The sequence below is a fragment of the Humulus lupulus genome, chromosome 3 (assembly GCF_963169125.1).
Source record: "Humulus lupulus chromosome 3, drHumLupu1.1, whole genome shotgun sequence".
Taxonomy (NCBI): domain Eukaryota; kingdom Viridiplantae; phylum Streptophyta; class Magnoliopsida; order Rosales; family Cannabaceae; genus Humulus; species Humulus lupulus.
In genome coordinates, this window is record NC_084795.1 from 77665167 (window position 1) to 77680925 (window position 15759).

General features: G+C 36.8%; 1 non-coding gene across 1 annotated transcript; it reads right to left on the bottom strand.

Moving 5' to 3' along the window:
• Positions 1-10659: 10659 nt before the first annotated feature.
• LOC133828289 (small nucleolar RNA R71) lies at positions 10660-10766 on the bottom strand. The gene has a single exon (XR_009890917.1). It is a non-coding gene; the product is annotated as a small nucleolar RNA R71 (small nucleolar RNA).
• Positions 10767-15759: the final 4993 nt, after the last annotated feature.

Below are 15759 nucleotides of genomic sequence, written 5' to 3' on the forward strand. Positions count from 1 at the left end.
ATAGAATCTCTGAGGCCAGAGGTCCATCCCACTTCAACTCATGGTATAAGGATCTAAGGGTGGCCAAAACCCTATATGAGTTAGCCTGGATCTGGGACGGGATGATGTCGATGTAGTCTGTGAAGCTCCGAAAGTAATCCTTTAAGGGCAGTAAGGCCCCAGCTCGCATATGCACGCAACTCTAAGCCGCGAGTTTAACTTTCCTCTCAAGATCGTCTTCACGAGAGGCGAAGCAACTCCTCTCATCATAACTGGCGGGCCAACACACCAGCTTGCCTGATAGCTTTAGCTCGTGGCAAGACAGTAACTCTAAAATCTGACGGGTTGAGGTGACAGAACTTTGGTAATGTTCAGCCTCGAAGAACGATTCTTCCGAGGTCAGGATGGAAAGAGATTTGGGGATTGTGGACGGTTGATTTGATGAACCCTCCATGAGGCTGAATGAAAATGATTTGGGGGAGTAGGCTACAGTGACTTTAAGTTTAGAGTCTAGTGAGATTGGCCAGATTTCGGGGACTGGATTGGCATACACCGCAACTCGAAGCTTTTTACTCTTCCTCTCTTCGACCTCGTCGATCTGACGTCGAAAATGGGCTCAAATATCCTCTTGTTCGAGCTGTTACTTACGCTCGCAGATTAGCCGTTGGTTTCGCATGTAGGGAGATTCGGGTCTGGGAGATGATGGGTGGTAAGGGATGGCAAGCTCGGGCCCCCATCGATTCTCTGAAGACTGTGATATCTAACAAGAAAGAAAAAGGTGAGGGCCCATTATAAAAAATAAAAGGGGAAAAGATTAAAATCTTAATGTCTCGAGTTTGCGAGCTCGAGATAATGAGATTGCCTTAATCGAGCCTAGAGGCTTGAAATGGCGAGATTAACTCAAATGCCAACACCAAACTATTACAAATTTCAGGGCATCGAGGGTGTACCTTCGAGAGTGGGGTGGTTATTGTCAATTTAAGAGTATCCCGAATTTCTAGGAAAAGTGGGCAGTTACTCAAAAAGGAGATATTATTGGGATACGTGCGTTAAAACTGTTATATTATTTTATAATATAATGTAATATTATATTATATTATAATATAATGTTTTAGATTAAATAAATATGATAAAGAGTGTCACATATTATAACATATAATAGAGAGTTACAATATTTAGATATATGAGATATATCCAAATAATGTAACATATTTGGTGTTACAAATTTGTAACTTCCAAATATTACCCTTTAGTGTGTAAATTTGGTGTTACACAATATTGAGATGAATTTCATAAATCCATATGTGAAATGGCTGTTAGAGATATGATTTTAACCCCAATAATGTGTTTTGGGAGTTACAAAATCATTTGGGAGGGTTTGGAACCATTTGGAAAAATAGCACATTTTTAAGTGCTGAAAATGGTCAGTGGCTGCAGCCAGTGGGACAGAGAGTAGTGGCTGCGGCCACTAATGTCTCTGGTCGCGGCCAAAGGCCAAAACTGACCATTTTTTTTTCTTCAGTTTTTTCAATCTTTGTTGAATGGCTCAAAAAACCCAAATAACTCCCAAATCTCATTTTAAATTCCATATTAATCCAATTAAACATTGGTAACAGCCATGGGGGTTGGTGGAATTTTAAATTCAAAGGGTGTCTCTAAACTCTATAAATAGGAGCCTATAGCTCACTTGAAAGACAACATTTCTATCCATTAGAGCACTTGGCTAGAAACACCTTGAGGCTTGATAATTCCATAAAGAATTTCCAATATCTGAGAGAGATCCCTTAGTGCTTGAGTTAGGGGAAAATAAGCTTTTAGAAAAAGGTTTTAAACCTTGTTCAAGTTGGTGATCCCAACCCTCTTCACTTAGGTTGTGTAAGTGAGAGTTTACTTGTGTTTCTGTTCTTCATTTTATTCTATTGTTTTTCTTCTTATTCTCTTGTTCTATTTACTTGTATATTTTGTTTAAGAGTTGTAATCTTTTCTTTTGGTCCAAACACTTTATTTTACTTGTAATCTTTTGCTTAGAGTTGTATTCTCACTATTCTCTTCTTCTTCATCAACTTCTTCCTTTTCTTTGTTTATTTGTAATTTTCAATTATAGAGTTGTAACCTTATTTAATCAATCTATATTTATTTGTAATATTATTACATAGAGTTGTAATGTTATTATCAATTTCCATTGAGGCAAAATAATTTTTCCTAACATTCAAAAGCTTACCCCTTTGTTTGTTTCAATGGAAGGTGAGACCATCAAAATCATGAATCAAGACCTAGTGAGGTTGGATAGGTTTGATGGGTCCAATTTCACTAGGTGGCAAGACAAGGTGAGATTCCTTTTGACCACTCTCAAAATCGCCTACATCCTAGAATCCACTCTAGAACCTCTCCCAACACCATCCGACAAGGACACTCCCAAAGAGGTGGAGAAAAGAATGAAGAGGGAGGAGGACAATCTCCTTTGTAGGGGTCATATCCTTAACGCCCTATCCAATAAGCTCTATGACCTCTACACCAAGACCAAATCGACCAAGGAGATATGGGATGCACTTGAGAAAAATTTCAAGGCGGAAGAGGAAGGTACCAAAAAGTTTTTGATATCTCAATACTTCGATTTCAAATTTTTTGGTGATAAACCTATTCTTCCTCAAATTCATGAATTGCAAATAATTGTTAACAAACTGAAAGTTTTAAAGATTGAGTATCCCGAGGCCTTTCAAGTTGGTGCTATAGTGGCTAAATTACCACCAACTTGGAAGAGCTATAGGAAAAGAATCCTTCATAAAAATGAGGATTATTCTTTGGAGGAAATCCAAAAGCATATTCGAATCGAAGAGGAATCGAAATGTAGCGATAAACTTGTAGAGAGGTCTAATGGAGAGACTTCCAAAGCAAATGCGGTGTCATAACCAAAACATCCCAAAAACAAAGGGAAAAAGGGTAACGAGAAACCTTTGGGTCCAAAAACCAACCCAAACAAGTTTAAGGGCGAGAAAGGTCCTTGCTTTGTGTGTGGGAAAAAGGGTCACTATGCTAGAGAGTGTAGGCATAGAAAAGACCAACAAGGACCTAAGGTGAACGCAACTCAAGAGGAAAACATAGTTGCTGCCCTTAGTGAGGTGAATGTGGTCCAAGGCAAGGTGAAAGGGTGGTGGTATGATACATGTGCCACCGTCCATGTCACCTATGACAAATCATTGTTCAAGACCTTTGAAAAGTCAAAGGGCAACCATGAGATTCAAATGGATAATGAGGGCAAATTCAAGGTGCTTGGCAAAGGTACCATTGAAGTCTTTTTCACCTCCGGCAAAAAAGTTACATTAGTGAATGTACTTTATGTTCCCGAAATGAGTAGAAACTTGGTAAGTGGTGATTTGCTTGGCAAGCCCTGCATTAAAGCCGTATTTGAGTCCGGTAAACTTATAAATACCAAATCAAATGTATTTTTGGGAAAGGGGTACTCTTGTGAGGGTATGGTTAAATTGTGCACCAATGATGTAACTTTCAATGTTATCAATAAAAATGTTAATTCTGCCTATATTGTTGAGTATGATTCTTTATTTTTGTGGCATCTTAGACTATCGTATATAGGTTTTTCAACCATAAAAAGAGTAGTAAAATGTGGTATGATTGCATGCAATATTAAATACTATGGTAAATGTGAAACATGTGTTAAGGAAAAAATGATTAAGAAACAATTTCCTAGTGTAGAAAGATCATCTAATTTACTAAATTTAATCCATAGTGCTCTTTGTGAATTAAATGGTGTTTTAACTAGAGGTGGTGAAAGGTATTTTCTTACTTTTATAGATAATTTTAATAGATATACCTATGTGTTTCTTTTAAAGCATAAAGATGAAACTTTTGATGCTTTTAAATTGTATAAATTAGAAGTTGAAAATCAACTAAATAAAAAGATTAAGGTGCTAAGAAGTGATAGAGTAGGAGAGTACTTCTCTAATGAACTCAATACATTTTGTGAAGAAAATTGTATAATTCATGAGTGCACTGCACCTTATACACCACAACACAATGGTGTTGCTGAAAGAAAAAATAGGATTTATCTAGAGATGATAAATTCTATGTTGGTGTTTTCTAAGTTGAACTTCAACTTATAGGGTGAAGCGCTTTTTACCGCTTGTCACATTCTTAATCGAATACCGATGAAGAAAAATGAGATATCTCCATATGAGTTATGGAAAGGAAGAAAACCCAACATATGGTACTTCAAAGTGTGGGGGTGTGTTGCATATTGCAAGAAAAACGAACCTAATAGAACAAAGTTAGGTTCAAGAGCCATAAAGTGTGCTTTTGTTGGTTATGCCAACAATAGTAAAGCTTATAGGCTATTAGACTTAGAGTCTAATATTGTGATTGAATCTAGAGAAGTTGAATTTTTTGAGAATATGTTACGTGACAACAATTCTCAAGCTTCAACATCTCTAAAAGAGAATTTGTTATATGAGAAAAATTCTTAAGCTTCTACATCCAAAGTTGATTCTCAAGAGGAGAATTCTCAAAAGGATGTAAAGCAACCCTTTGAACCTAGAAGAAGTCAAAGGCTTAAAAATCATAAAATTCTAGTAGTGGATGAGATAGATTCTCAACGAATTTCATTCTACATGGTAGAAGGAAATAGAGAGGAAGTCATTAGGAAAATTCCTATTGTACTTCTTGTTGAGGATGATCCTAAGACTTATAGAGAAGCTATGCAATTGAGAGATAGTGCATTTTGGAAAGAAGTCATCAATGATGAGATGGATTCCATTCTTTCCAATAACACTTGGGAATTGGTAGACCTCCCATCGGGGTCTAAGCCAATTGGGTGTAAGTGGGTATTTAGGAGAAACTACCACACTGACGGCACTATCCAAACCTTTAAAGCTAGATTAGTAGCTAAAAGGTTTAGGCAAAAAGAGGGTATCGATTATTTCGATACCTATGCGCCTGTTGCAAGAACAACTTCTATAAGAATTTTGTTCGCATTATCTTCTATACACAACTTGTATGTTCATCAAATGGATGTCAAAACGGCATTCCTTAATGGTGACCTCAATGAGGAGGTCTATATGAAACAACCTGAAGGGTTTGTCCTACCAAAATATGAACATAAAGTATGTAGACTTGTAAAATCCTTATATGGATTGAAACAAGCTCCTAAGCAATGGCATGAGAAATTTGATCAAGCTATCATGTTTAATGGGTTTAGACATAACAATGGAGACAAGTGTTTGTATTCCAAAACTTGTAAGGGATATGTGATCATTGTTTGCTTATAGGTGGATGACATGCTTATTCTAAGTAATAGCATGAAAGGGATAGAAGAAACGAAGAGGTTTCTATCATCAACCTTCAAGATGAAAGATCTTGGAGAAGTTGACACCATACTTGGTATCAAAGTAAAGAAACTTAGTGGGGGATTTGCGTTAGGGCAAGCCCACTATGTTGAGAAAGTATCGAAAAAATTTAACCATCTCAAGGTTAAAGATGCCAATACTCCATTCGATCATAGTGTAAAACTAGAGAAGAATGAAGGAAGAGCGGTGGCTCATTTGGAGTACGCTAGTGCTATAGGGAGTCTAATGTATGCTGCCCAATGTACTAGACCTGATATAGCATTTGCGATAGGTAAACTTAGTAGGTTTACAAGTAATCCAAGTGTGGATCACTGGAAGGCAATTGGAAGAGTCCTAGGTTATCTCAAGAAAACCAAAGGATTAAACCTTCACTACTCCAAATTTCCTTCAATTTTAGAAGGATATACAGATGCAAGTTGGATATCCAATCTTGGGGACAACTTGTCCACACCTGGTTGGGTATTTACACTTGGTGGAGGTGCAATTTCTTGGGGTTCCAAGAAACAAACCTGTATATCTCATTCCACTATGGAAGTAGAGTTCATATCTCTAGCTGCTACTGACAAAGAAGCCGAATGGTTAAGGGACCTATCGATAGAGATTCCCCTAATCAAAGATAATGTATCTACTATATCGATACATTGTGATAGCCAAGCGACATTGGCTAGAGCATACAGCGGAGTGTAATGGGAAGTCTAGACATATTTGTCTAAGACATGGATATCCTATGTGAGAACAAGTAAAAATCTGGCGGATCCTTTCACTAAGCCACTAACGAGGGATTTAGTGGCTGCATCATCTCGAGGGAGAGGACTTAAACTCCCTAAAGAGATTCACGATTGATGGTAACCTACCTTAACCCTAGTTATTTAACTAGTGTTAGGTTCAATAGGTAACAATAAGTCAATCAAGTGAATATTAGTTGTACTCAAAACAAGTCCCATCTGAGATATTGAGTACTTGTGTGTTACCAAGGTGAGGGTTAAAACTGAAAGGATTTTTAATAGATTCAATCTTGTGAAGAAAAGTATTTTTGGTAACAAAACCCAGTAAGAATTCTACCTATATGGACCTAGGGGTGGTTCCACATCTCATGAGAATTGGGAGTATTCTCAAGAACGTCCATGAATGGAAAGTGCACATGGCCATTAACGGTGCAAAACGAGACATAGAGGTCTCAAGTGAACATCGCAAAGGTGTGAATGTTATCACTGATTTGTTATCATGAAAAGATGGTTCAATGCCTAGTGCAATCAAATTTTCGACAAATTTTGTGATAATTACACCATAGTAAAGTTCAAGTTGAAAACACTTTTCTTTATGCACTAATGCAATGACTCCTATAAGAGAGAGTTCTTATTTAATCAAGTGGGGGATATGTTATATTTTAAAATATAATGATTGATTAAATAAGTGTTACAATAGATAACTATTTAATCTAGTGGGGGAATGTTATATTATTTTATAATATAATGTAATATTATATTATATTATAATGTTTTAGATTAAATAAATGTGACAAAGAGTGTCACATATTGTAACATATAATAGAGAGTTACAATATTTAGATATAAGAGATATATCCAAATAATGTAACATATTTGGTGTTACAAATTTGTAACTTCCAAATATTACCCTTTATTGTGTAAATTTGGTGTTACACAATATTGAGATGAATTTCATAAAGCCATATGTGAAATGGCTGTTAGAGATATGATTTTAACCCCAATAATGTGTTTTGGGAGTTACAAAATCATTTGGGAGGGTTTGGAACCGTTTGGAAAAACAGCACATTTTTAAGTGCTGAAAATGGTCAGTGGCCGCGGCCAGTGGGACAGAGAGTAGTGGCCGCAGCCACTAATGTCTCTAGTCGCGGCCACAGGCCAAAACTGACCATTTTTTTTCAGTTTTTTCAATCTTTGTTGAACGGCTCAAAAAACCCAAATAACTCCCAAATCTCATTTTTAATTCTATATTAATCCAATTAAACATTGGTAACAGCCATGAGGGTTGGTGGAATTTGAAATTCAATGGGTGTCTCTAAACTCTATAAATAGGAGCCTATAGCTCACTTGAAAGACACAACATTTCTATCCATTAGAGCACTTGGCTAAAAACACCTTGAGGCTTGATAATTCCATAAAGCATTTCCAATATCTGAGAGAGATCCATTAGTGTTTAAGTTAGGGGGAAATAAGCTTTTGGACAAAGGTTTTAAACCTTGTTCAAGTTGGTGATCCCCAACCTTCTTCACTTAGGTTGTGTAAGTAAGAGTTTACTTGTGTTTTTGTTCTTCTTTTTATTCTATTGTTTTTCTTCTTATTCTCTTGTTCTATTTACTTGTATATTTTGTTTAAGAGTTGCAATCTTTTCTTTTGGTCTAAACACTTTATTTTACTTGTAATCTTTTGCTTAGAGTTGTATTCTCACTATTCTCTTCTTCATCATCATCATCTTCTTCCTTTTCTTTGTTTATTTGTAATTTTTCAGTAATAAAGTTGTAACCTTATTTAATCAATCTATATTTATTTGTAATATTATTGCATAGAGTTGTAATATTATTATCGATTTCCATTGAGGCAAAATAATTTTTCCTAACAAAAACCCTAATCTAGAACCCTCTTTCTTAAGCTACACGAAACCTATAACCTATTACCCTATAAGCTAAAGAATGGTTCCATTTTTATCTGTTTTTACCAAAAATTTCTGCCTAAAGCATGTTTCTGATCAATGCAAGTCTACACAGTCGAAAAATATCTAGTGCAAAAGAGACTTCAAGAATATGGTAGAAACCATAAAAAAAAATTACGCACAGAGGAAACACATATATAAATATATATATGTAAAGATCAGAGGACTTACACAATGTGGGCTGTGGGTACGAAGAAATTGTCAACTATAGAAAAGGTAGCAGGGACGATCCAACGAAGCCAAAGGTGGTAAGAACACTTTGCTTCTTCGGTTTGGAGAACATGCAAGGAGGTCTCTAGTTCTTGTTTCTTTTTCTGAAAGTTAAAATGCAAAGGTGCATGAAGTAGGGGAGAAGAAAGAGTATATATAGGCAAGAAGGATTGTGAAAGGGTGAACATATGTGGGACTTGATCTGAGCTAAAAGGTGATCCAAGGGACCACGTTTGACTCCAAAAAGTTGGCGGCAAAAAGGTAATAGGAAAGGACGTGCGCATGTAAAAGGTACTCTAGTACTCTCAATAAGCAATCCCCTAGTGACACGTGTCCACACTCGAGTGTGGTGGGTTGGCACATTTTCTGAAAGTGAAGTTCAAAAGTTTCCTTCTCAGAGGATTCAAACAAACACTTTTGAGGGGGGAAAATATCACACCCAAATTTTGAGAGTAAAATAAATAGCCTCAAAATGTAGGCTCGAAAAGAGTAAGCTCAAAAATAACAAGTGTAGGTTGTACACTTGTATAAATTGACATACGATTCCAGATCTATTATCAGAGTTCGGGCATGAGTTGTAGGTTCGAAAACACCAATCTTCTCCGAGGAATGAGTTCAAAAAAATCACTGGATGAGGAGGGGGTTATAACCAAATGATGAGCTCAAAGCCTGGCCAGTCTTGAAAGCGCGTCAGCACAACGATCTAGCTCAATGACGCATTTTGCATGCAGAAAAACTGTTAAGAAATCCATATTTCGTATGGATTCTTTGTTATCATATATTAAATCCCTATTGTCATGGGATATTATGTAATTAATGCATTTATAGTATTTAGTGCAAATTTATTTGATTGATTGTAACTTCCCTAAATCAGAGGAAGATATTCTCACAACCAAGTCTATAAATAGTCTGTAGTATTTCATTTGTAGGGACACGAAAATGGTACTAGAGAAGACTCTGACAAATTTCTTTCCGAAAAAGCTTTGAGAGAGTAGTGAGAATGATAATAATAGTGACTCATGGACTAGGCAGATTTTAACTGTTGAACCACGTAAAATCCTCTGAAACCTTCTACTTTTTCGATATTTTTGTTTAGTGCTCTTCATATTTATGTTGATGAAAAATGGCATCAACACCTTCTTTTTGGTTACATAAAAATAAATTATATAAATATATATAATTATATATTTTTATTTTTACTTAACTCTAATTTTATTTCTCTTTCTTAATTTTTTTTTATTTTTTTAGTTTAATAACTATTTGTAAAAAAAAAATATTAAGCTTGTTATTTTATCTTCACTTCATTTAATTTTTTTCTCTATTTTTTTGTTGCCTATTTTGTTGCTGTAGGTATTTTAGTTTAGACCTTTCATTCTTTTTGCCTTAGTCTTCCTTAGAATTTAGTTCTTGAAGAAAAAAAAGCGTAAAATTGTTCATAAAATTTCAACCATAAAACGTTTAGTATTGAGAACAATTGTGTAATATTACTAATTGTAAAAACTGATATTGTTCTATCTAGAAAGATTGGTTGTTAAATAAGGTTTATGATAGCATTACCCCCACACTTACTTAGGAACCGTGGGGAGTTCTATCTAGGAAAGTGTGGGTCTAAAGCGGTACCTTGGCAACCTTCCCAATCAGCCCAGGAACATTTCGAGCATATATCTTTGCACTATTACATTTTTTAACTTATTACTATAAGAAAACCAAGCTTTTTTTGTCAAAATAAGTAATTTTACTCTGCATAAAGGTTATTTGGTCGAAAAGGTTTAACTTGTGATCCACCATACTTACTCAGTAACATTGGGGAGTTCTAGTAAGGCTTTGGAGATCACCCCAAAACCTCCAAATCTACCTGGGAACAAGTTTAACAAAAAAAATCAAAAATCAAAAAAAAAAAAAAAAAACATAAAATAAATTCTCATTTCCAAGAGTGGATGAATCATCATGAAACTTCTACAAATTCATCCACCACTCCTTCTGGAACTCCTTCCACCATTCCTACTTCTCCACAAACCTTAGTTGATAATAATCCATTCGCAATGGCTCACAATGATGAAGTCCAACCAAGAACTCTCATTGACTACCTCCATCTTACTCACACTTCCACGCCTTCATGCAATATCTTCCCTCCTAATATGCCCGTGCTAGAATTTAAATCTGGCATGATTCAACTCTTGCCCACATTTCATGAATGGAAAACGAAAGGCCATGTGTGCATATTAGAGAATTTGAGGAGGTAGTATCCATGTTCTATAACCGAGCTGAAACTGCCAATTTTGTGCGACTAAAGCTCTTCCCTTTATCCTTGAAGGACAAAGCCAAAAGCTTGTTATACTCTTTAAGGCCTAGGTCTATTGGAACATGGGAGGAAATGACCAAATCTTTCTTTCTGAAACACTTCCCTAGCCATAAGACCAACATTCTAAAATGACAGATTTTCACATTTTCCCAAAAGGACAATGAAACTTTCTATCAAGTCTGCGAAAGATTCAAGGATATGTTGAATCAGTGCCCGCACTATGGCTATGAGAACTGGTGTTTGGTCAGTTACTTCTATGAAGGCCTCACGAGTCCTGAGCGCCAATTTGTGGAAATGTTATGCAATGGTGAATTCTTCAAAAAAGATTCAGACGATGCTCTTGAATATCTCGAAGAAACTGCAAAAAAATCTCACACCTGGACTAATCCAAGTGCTACTGATAGCACCAACTGACATAAACCATCTGGGATATATCAACTTCAAGAAGAGGATAGTGTTAAGGCCCAAATAAATACTTTGAAAAAGCATTTTCAGGTCTTAATGGCGAAAATAGCCAAAAATTATACATGGTTGCTCAAGCGGAACCACAAGAACCTTGCTTTTTTTGTGGAAGGATGAAGCATTTAGCTAAGGACTGCTTAGCTTTTAATGAAATGAGGGGGGTTTATGAGGACCAATGCAATGCCTTAGGGGAGTATAACAAGCCATACTCATATACGTAATTTCAGTTGGATTGATTCTAACCAAGCTCAATCGTCTGGAGGCCAATGGAGAAATGAGCAACAAATTCAACCATCAAAGGCGTATTTTGCACCTCAAGACAATACTCATCAATAAAGAAATTCTCTCGAGAATACCCTTCATGCATTCATAGAGGAACAAACAAAAATAAATCGCCAAATGATGGAAGAAATCAAAGAAACGAAATGTCAATTCTTAAAATTGACTGAATCCTTGGCCATTCTGGAAAAGGCAAACTTCCTCCCCAACCTAAATTCAATGTGCAAGGCCAACACGGCCCAATCCTCAAATTCTAATGATACCAATGTTAAGGAAGTAAATGTCATCACAACTAGAAATAGTAAAACTTTGCATGACCCATCCATAAAAACCAACTCTCTCAGCACTCCAAAATTTAATCCCGAGAATGTACAACTCAATGCATCTCCAAAAGTACCATTTCCCAAGGCTCTTAGACCTGTTGGGAAAATTCCTGAAAACCAAGCTGAAATTATTGACCACTTGACCCAAGTGAAGATTAATCTTCCTTTGCTTCACATCATAAAACAAATGTCGGCTTATGCCAAAATCATCAAGGATCTATGCACTACAAAAAGGAAGCACCATGTCAAGAAGACTGCTTTCTTGACTGAGCAAGTGAGTGCGATGATTGAACAAAAGACACTATTGAAATACATAGATCCCGGTTGTCCCACCATTTCTTGCCAAATTGGGACTCATGAAGTCGACCAAGCTTTACTTGATCTTGGCTTGAGTGTAAATCTCATGCCTTACTCTGTGTACTCACAACTCGATGTTGGAGAAATGAAGCCAACATCTGTTGTGCTTCGACTTGCTGACCGCTCCACCAAAAAGCCTAGGGGTATTGTAGAGGATGTTTTAGTTCAAATCGAAAAGTTCTGTTACCCTGTGGACTTTTATTCTCGATACCAAATCTATGGTAAACATGGAGTCAAAAATTCTTATTATCCTCGAAAGACCATTCCTTGCTACTGCAAATGCTTTAATCAATTTTCAGAATGGCCTAATGAAGATATCGTTTGGAAATATGTCTCTTGAAGTCAATATCTTCCACATCGGGAAACAACCCTGAGAAGATAATGAATGTTATCAAACATTCATGATTGACATTTTAATTTCCGATGAGGTTCAATTGCGAAGTAACTTCAATAATCTTGATGAGCTCCTCCTTCTGTTTGACAATGAAATTCCCGTTTCTATTGAGTCTACTCTTACAATATCGAATCACATAGACTCACACAATAGAGGGACTGAGTTTTGGCAATTTCTCTTTGAAGAGCTACATCATGAGAGGGCACAGCCAAAAACTTCAGCTGAAGAGGTTCCAATTGTTCAATTGACCCAACTACCCGAAGGTCTGAAACATGTCTTCTTGGGAGATGGTGAAACCTTTCCAATTATCATCTCGTCCAACCTTCAAAATTCTCAAGAATTTTAGTTACTCGAGCTATTGTGAACACATAAATCTGTGATAGGTTGGACGCTTGCTAATATCAAAGGTATTAGCCCTTTAATTTTCTCCCATCGAATCAATCTGGAGGACGAGGCTATCTCTTGAAGAGACCCTCAAAGGTGACTAAACCCCACAATGAAAGAAGTCGTGAAAAATGAAGTTCTGAAATTGCTAGACGCTGGTATCATCTATCCAGTGGCCGACAACAAATAGATTAGTCCCACTCAGGTAGTACCCAAGAAATTGGGTGTCACCGTTGTTCAAAATGAAAAAGGGGCCCTTGTCCCCACAAGAACTATGACAGGATGGCGCATGTGCATTGATTATAGAAAATTAAATGTCGTCTCCTGCAAAGATCATTTTTCCGCTCCCATTCATTGATCAAATCTTTAAGCGTGTAGCTGGTCATCCTTTCTATCGCTTTCTTGATGGCTATTCAGGCTATTATCAAATTAATATTACGTAAGAGGATCAAGATAAGACCACTTTCACTTGTCCCTTTGGCACTTTTACTTTCCGGCGTATGCCACTTGGCTTGTGTAATGCAGAAGCAACATTCCCGTAATCCTGGACTCAGCCTCAGTAAAATGAGCACAACTTAGGCTGTGGATATTCGATTTAAACAAAATTGGTACCGTTAGAAAGCTAATGAAAGTATCTACATTTTTTGTGAAATAGAATTTTTCCCAAAACGTAACGTAAATAGGTCAAAAACCCATCCCCAAATCGCAGGACCCTAGAGTTACGAGAATAACATAATTTCCTTTATTAGTCATGGACAACCAAGGAAGGAAATAGAGGAATTAGTGTGCTGCCAATTATCAAAGGGATTGATTAGTTGAGTATAATTATTAATTGATTTTATTTTTTATTTATGGAAAATAAAGGGAAATGATAATTATCTTTTCATTAGCTAGGTTTTAGTGAATGGGGCATTTAAATAGATTATAAGATAGAGCTTGAAGGCTCATTTGGGTCTCTTGGCTGCCGACTATAGAGAGAGAAAGGGCATGAGCTCGTGGGAGAGGAGAGAAAGAGGAAGAGAAGGAGAAGAGAAAGAAGAAGCCAAGGCTAGGCTAGGAATCCTAAGGTATGAGGTAAGCATTTCATTTTTTTTTCTCTACATCTTGATTCTAAGCAAGGAAAAATGATGGTGGTGATAGGTTTGGATTTTGTTACAAGAGGATTGGAGGCTAGGGTTCGAAATCCCTAGGGTAAGTATTTGGGTTCATAGTGATGTCGTTAGATTTTACCTTTTCTTGAATCTAAGATCATTTTTTTTTCTTTGTTTTGGTGTGGTGTATTCGAAATCCCTAGGGGGATTTGATCAAGGTGGTGGCCATATTTGGATTCTTGAATAATTTCAAGAGAGGTATTGGATTCCTCCCTCAACCTATGTTTTGTTTTGATTTCTTGGTAAGGTTATGGTTTGGTGATTGGCAATGATATTTTGTTTTGTTTTCCTTTGATTTATTGGTTGATTGTTATTTTTTATTTTGGGTTGAAGGGTTGTTTTTGTTTGATGTATGAGAGGTTTCAGCCAAGTGTGATTAAAAAGGGTTGTGTGCATAGTTGATTTTAATTGTTGATTCTTTTGGATTCATCTTGATATTAGACGCATGATCCTTGTAGGGATCCTATGTTATATTACCATGGTATTTTGATTTTTATGATCTATTGGAAATTTGCAAGAATGCTATTAGACACATGCTAGGGCATAAGTTTGGCTTGGTGTTATGATAATGTTGTCTTATAAATATTCTTGTAAAAAAAAATGCAAAAGAAACATGAAATGTTGATCATGAGGGTTTTGCATAAGGTCTTATTTGGTGTTTGATTTTATGTTGATTAAATTTCATGCTAGATGTAATAATGTAGTGTTCAAGTGTAGGTGAATGTAGGGTAAATTGTTAAATGGATAAGAGCATTTTATGAACATTGTTTAAACATGATTTGGTGAAATAATGCTTGTTGTTTTTTTTATATATAATTTGTGAGCATATTAGTGAAACAATTTTTAAAAATGCACATGTGATGGCTCAAGTTGTTATCCAGATTTCCGGATAGCGTTTAGATTGATGTCCTCGGGGAAGCAGAATTATCGATGTCTTTCACGGTAGGTGACCAGAGCTCGCGGATGGACAGAAAGGCTTCGCCTCTCCTGTTTAGTGTCCGGATTACTCTTCCAAGCAAACACGACACGGAAACTCGTCAACCCTCTCGGACTCCCGAAGGGGTATCCTTCGGGGAAGCTCCTTCCAGGAGAAGCTCTTCGAGTGTTCTTCGCGGAAACGGTTCCGTGCCTCGCACGGAACAATACCAAGCGGTCGAGTCATGGAGGAGGCATATTTGGAATGATATCCACCTGGCACAGGATCCCGCCTGACGCGCCCGGCAGCTCAAAGCCGCACACATCCCAGCACGCCTAAGGGTACCTTTTCGCCTGCTGTTCCGCTGACAACTTGGAAAAGACGGCTGACTTTGTGTGTTCCCCATACTTTCATGTAAATATACCCACATAGAGTTTTGTAGCCAGGCAACTACAGTAATTGTATTCCCTATTTATGGCTGGAGTAATTAAGACTCATGTACGTAGAGAAAAACCCTAATCGAAAACCCTAGCTATAAAGACCCCTTCATTTTACAAGAAGAGGGACGGCCAACAGATCACATAGCAAAAACTCTACAAAAATCTCTCTAGCTTCATCTTCTTCAAGAGAACCCGAGAGAAACACTGTGAGTGTGTGAAGTTCTTGTACACCAGCCATCTTACTGTAGTCCTTTCCAAGTATAATAACATCGACTCGTGGACTAGGGCTTGTTAACGCCTGAACCACGTAAAAACACTGTTTGTTTAGTTATATTTCAGCACTTCTACAGTCCTTATCTTTTTATTATTCTGTTTGTATTCGTTTCCGAAAAAACTCGGTAAACATTTTGGTGCTTTCATTGAGAGCTGTAGGAAGTTATTAGTCAGCTCTTTTTCTGTGTGCATTTTTTGTATTCGCTCCGTGCTAAAAAGATGGTGACTACGAGAAAATCCG